Source organism: Glycine max, chromosome 10 (genome assembly GCF_000004515.6).
Source record: "Glycine max cultivar Williams 82 chromosome 10, Glycine_max_v4.0, whole genome shotgun sequence".
Classification (NCBI taxonomy): Eukaryota; Viridiplantae; Streptophyta; class Magnoliopsida; order Fabales; family Fabaceae; genus Glycine; species Glycine max.
The window spans coordinates 23,224,328-23,229,650 of NC_038246.2; the positions used below are offsets into that span (position 1 = coordinate 23,224,328).

General features: G+C 33.8%; 1 pseudogene; it reads right to left on the bottom strand.

Annotated features, from left to right (window-relative positions):
- Positions 1–425: 425 nt before the first annotated feature.
- On the bottom strand, positions 426–1,042 carry LOC112998177 (probable WRKY transcription factor 11; annotated as a pseudogene).
- Positions 1,043–5,323: the final 4,281 nt, after the last annotated feature.

Genomic DNA, 5,323 nt, shown 5'->3' on the forward strand with positions numbered 1-5,323 from the left:
GTCAAAGTTAATAGTTGGCGCCGTGATAAAGGGGATAGTGGATGCAAAGAAGGCATTGTTGGAGTTGACATATGTTAGAAATAGGCAAGATAAGGCAGTATCTTGGGATACGGTGGATGTGCAAGCATCAGAGGAACATGGTGTAGGTTGTCCAAAAAGTGTATAGGTGGATGAAGTGCAATGGGGATAACTATTGGTGGTGGTGGTTCCTAATACATAGCAAGAGGCAAAAGGGGAAAGAATAGGAAATATTATGTTGATGTACAAGTGGATGTGCATTAATACCAATTAGAGGCATTAGAGTAGAAGTAAATGCCTCTATTTATGAGTTAAATTTAAAACATTAAATATTATTTTATTTTTTAATTTCTTAATGCACTAATCAACAAATTTTTGGAGTTATGATTCGGTAAAACATGGTACCTTCACTTGATGCAATGACACTTATTGTCAAAGATGTCCTTAGGGTGTTCACGATGTTCATGGCATCACTTCTTGAACACCAACGACATCGACACAAGGAAGATCTTTATGTTGAAGACGTTGTCGTCACTAGTGATGGTGGAGGACATGAACGAAGAGTTGGAGGAAATGCTAAAGGTATCCTTTGAGAACTTGAGTGCAACAGATTTCGCATTGCAACTTAGAAGCTTGTTATGCGGCTTCCTGAAATTTAGTGTCATGCTCATTGGAGGCACATGGTGCACAACCACGACCACTGTTGATGCAAAAATATTAAGGTTTGGGGGTAAAAGGTGTGGAATTGATGAACTGGAAGCGTTGTCACTCAGATTAAGTGAGTAAACTGGGGAAGACAAGTAAACCAAGGCACATTTGAACTAGGTGTGATTGGTTTGATTTAGGAGTGAAATGAGTTTGTTAATTTTAAAATTGTTACATCATTGAGTTTGATGTTTAAGTGAGAGGGTTGGTGGGAGAGGTTTCGAATCAGATGCTTCATGCCCTTAAGGATTTCTGATGCAACCTCTTGGATGGCCTTTTGTTTGTCTTGTTTTAGGAATCCCATGAGTTCCACAACCATTTTTTGTGAACTAAAACTCCTTGGGTTTGTGGAAAAGGAAACTTGAACTCTCAAAGTGTTATGTTAAGATAAGAAACATAAGTGGGTTTAGAAGGGATACGGAAAGGGGGATATATATGAAAGAGTGGGGTGAATTGGTAAGAGAGAGAAAATATATATTTTTTTATTGGCAAATGTTAATTGCTAGTATTATTGTTAGTTTTTGTTAATGGGGGAATTTGAACCTGCAACCTCTCCCCCTTCCAACCTTATATCTCCTAAGAGAGAGAAAATGTATTGGGTTTGAACCAAACTGATTTAGTAATATTTAATTTGAGATGAGTTGGAAAGCATGATTTTGGTAGTCTTACATTATTGTTAAACATAATAATATTGTTATGGCTTTTCTGTCCTATTAGGTATGTGGGTTAAGAAAATGAAGGGAATAAATTTCTCTTAATATATATATTTATTATGTTATAAATATAAAATTAGGTAACGAAGGGAAAAAATAATTGTCTTAGGGTGCCCTGACTGGTTGCAACAACTCCTTCCATGAGCAATTAGTCTATGGGCAGGAAGGTTGTGCTGCAAGGTCCTTACCCTTGAATGGACGATGACGCCACATAAGTCTCATCAGCATAAAGGATGGTTGTATCAATGAGCATATAGAATGGAATACAACTAGGCTTGGATTGGTGGTGGTTGTAAAATTAGGAGGTCATCAATGGAGGTTCTGAATCAGTAGTTCATTGACACAACCATCCTAGACAATAGAGGTTTTCATGCTACCAAAACTTGGCGACCAAAGTGAAATATGGAATCAAGAGAAGGAAATGTGAAAGAATTATGGTATTTTAGTAAAAATTATATGTAAAAACATAAAAAAATGAAAAAAAATGTGTTTTCTCTCAAACCAGACAAAACTTAATAATTAACATAGTTCTTAGTTTTCTGGAGCAGGTTAGGATAATTTATGGATTGCTATGCGTAACCCAACGCTCCAAAAGGGCAAGTTAAATGGTTGACCTGATGAGATAAGCTCATTTTGCCTTTCCTATTCAAAACCCTTAATATATATATAGAGAATGTGACTCAATGAATAACAACTTTCATTATGGAATCTGATAGGAATCACACTCCTAACTCCTAAATCTTTGTTAGTGGATACTCATAGTACATTCCTAAGGCCAGGGCCCAATACACCAGCTATAAGAATGATTTAGTGGGAGGGTTAGAGTTAGTAATAGAGCGAGAAGGTTGAATTTGTTAGAGGAGTCTATTATATGGGTGTAGTGGGGGAACTTTGGGAACCATGTTGAGAATATTGTTGTTAGTGAAAGTCTGGAGATTTTTAATATTTGGGGGCTACAACTCTTATTCTTTCTTGTTTTCTTTTAATTATTAAGAATTAGATATATATAATGGCATACTAACCCTTAAAAAGAAAATACTTTATTTATTATAGAATATAATAATAGTGATATACTGATATATTTTCTAGAAATCATATTTTACAAGAAATGAATGAATAGCCTTATGTATACTAATATAATTGCAGAACTTTACTTTTGGTGTTTAGTGTTTTTCCCATTAAATTGTTAAGGAGGAAGTTGTCCTGTAGTTAGTGGGGGTAGTTATTCCCATATTTTTTTCCCTATTCAAATAAACAAAAGTAAAACTACTGTTAAGGAGGTTATATAATTTAAGATGTAAAATGTTTTTTTTTTCATTAAATAAAAATATAATAAAAGGAAGATTTGTACACATTTTATAGGACACAAGAACCTAGATCTTTAAAATTGGATATTTAACAACGAGTTTGATTCTTTTTCCTTCTGCATAACACAAGGTCAGAGCAAATTGAGAAAAAAAAAATCTGTGACACGAGCCTACAAATTTTACTTGAGCATAAATTATAAATAATTATCATTACAAAGTGAATATTGATCAACATGTTGATTTTGTTCAAGAACCGTGATATATATGGAGACTTAAAAGTAATGTGTCGCTTAAATGACTTAATTGTGGCCTAAGGTTGTTTAAAACACAAAATAATTAAATTTTTTATTTATTAATTTATAATAGACTTAGTCAACAATTTGACAGAGTTGTGACGTGAAGCTTTTATTATCAATATGGGTTGATCTACATAGCTAGATCTAATCTAAATATGTGTGTACATAAATTGGTTGAATTGAGTTGGTCCATGAAATGAGTACAATAATATAGATTGGTCCAAGTTGATCCTTGAGTTGGCAAACTAACTTGTAAGCCCAATAAAAAATGAAAAATATTAAAAATAGAAATAAATTATAAACAAAATTGTTAGACAAATGACCTCAGTTATCTTAAGAATGGGGGGTTGAATTAAGATATCACAATCTTTTCCTAATCAAAAATTCTATTTTGATTTTATCCCAACAACCCAAGATTCCTTTTTAAAATGAACTCCTAAATAATAATGCAAATTAATCTTACTGAATAGAAACAATAAGCAATAAACAATAAAGGAGTTTAAGGAAAGAGAGAAATGCAAACTTGATTTATACTAGTTCGGCCACTTTCCGTGCCTATGTCCAGTCCTCAAGCAATTCACTTGAGATTTTTCACTCTCTTTGTAAAACACCTTTTACAAAGTCTGAACCACACAGGGACAACCCTTCCCATGTGTTCAAGAATCCTTTACAACAAGAGACCCTCGATCTCTTAATCCCTTTTCAGAAGTAAGAAGAAGAGAAGAAGAAATCTCCTTTGAAAGAGATAGATTGTACAATGAAGATCAATCAAAATTCCTTATTGAATATGCAAGTGTTTGACCAAGGAATCTTTTTGAGAGGATAAGACATTTCAGTTCAGAAAAAATTTCTTAATCTTTTGAGAGGATAAAACTTTTTGGGCAATGAAAACTCTCTTCTAATTCGTGTTTCCAAGTTACATATAAATAGACCTTTGATGGTCATTCATAAACCATTTGAATAGATATGACTCTTGGAAATTATTTTCTGAAAATCTTCTCTGGTAATCGATTACAAGACTTGTGTAATCGATTACAGACTTTAAAATTTGAATCAAAACGTTTAGTAACTGCTTTTAATTGATAACCATCCATGTGTAATCGATTACACAGTGTAAAATTTGAATTCAAATTTCTAATAGCTGTTATAAATCATTTTGGTCACTGGTAATCGATTACATCCTCTGGTAATCGATTACCAGAGAGTAAATTTCTTGAAAAATACATTTTTGCTTAAATTTCTTGGTCAAACCTTTTGCAGTTTCAATTTGGAATTCCCTTCCTAAAACACTAGAGATCTTCTTGATGTGGTATCTTGTATTCTTGGATTTTTGTCTTGAATTAAACTTGAGAAGCGCATTTTCATAAGGCATCAAATCATCACGATCATATGGCATCATCAAAACATCAAAGGCAAAGTCTTTGCTTCTACAATCTCCCCCTTTTTGATGATGATAATTTAATTCCTGAAATCAAGATACAAGCAATGTATATGCAAGATATATTGCGTTCATTCATTTCATACTCCCCCTATGTTTTGGAATTAATGATCACTTAATCACCACTTAATCACTTGATTTCTAAGCTTCAATTTCTAAGCTTTTACACCACTATACCACCCCATTTCTCTCCCCCTTTGGCAACATCAAAAAGCTAAAGTGCGTGGCAACCAACACAAGATAATATAACTAAAGTGTACATAATCAATCATAAGCCATAACCAAATGTAAGCCAATCATCCATAAGTTAAAACCAAATATAATCCAAGCATAAATAAGTCATAACCAAATATAATCCAAGCATAAAAGAGTCATAACCAAATATAATCCAAGCATAAAAGACTAAGTGCTAATTATCGAAAGATAACGAAAGTTCAGAAAATGATAACGTAAAAAGTATAGCCAAATACACGGCTTATAATAAAAGATAATAACATTCTAAAAACTAAGACGGTGGTGGAAGGTCAAAGCACCGACGAAGATAAGTGACATTCTCTTCAAGCTGGGTGATGCAGGTATCCATGCCTTCAAAGCAACCATCCAAGGAATCGAATCGTTCACCAACATAAGTGCGGAGACTCCATAACTCTGAAAGAACTTCAGTCATAAGGGCTGAATCATCTCGCTGAGGAGGAGGAGAAGGAGTACGCTCGTCTTGTGGAGGGAGTGCGTCCTTCTTCAGCCATTGACCATCACGATCCTTACAGTAACCAAATGAAGTGACTGCACCAACACCTATAGCAAAGGAACGCTTGACTTAAACAAAAGGTTCATCATCAAGAGGAA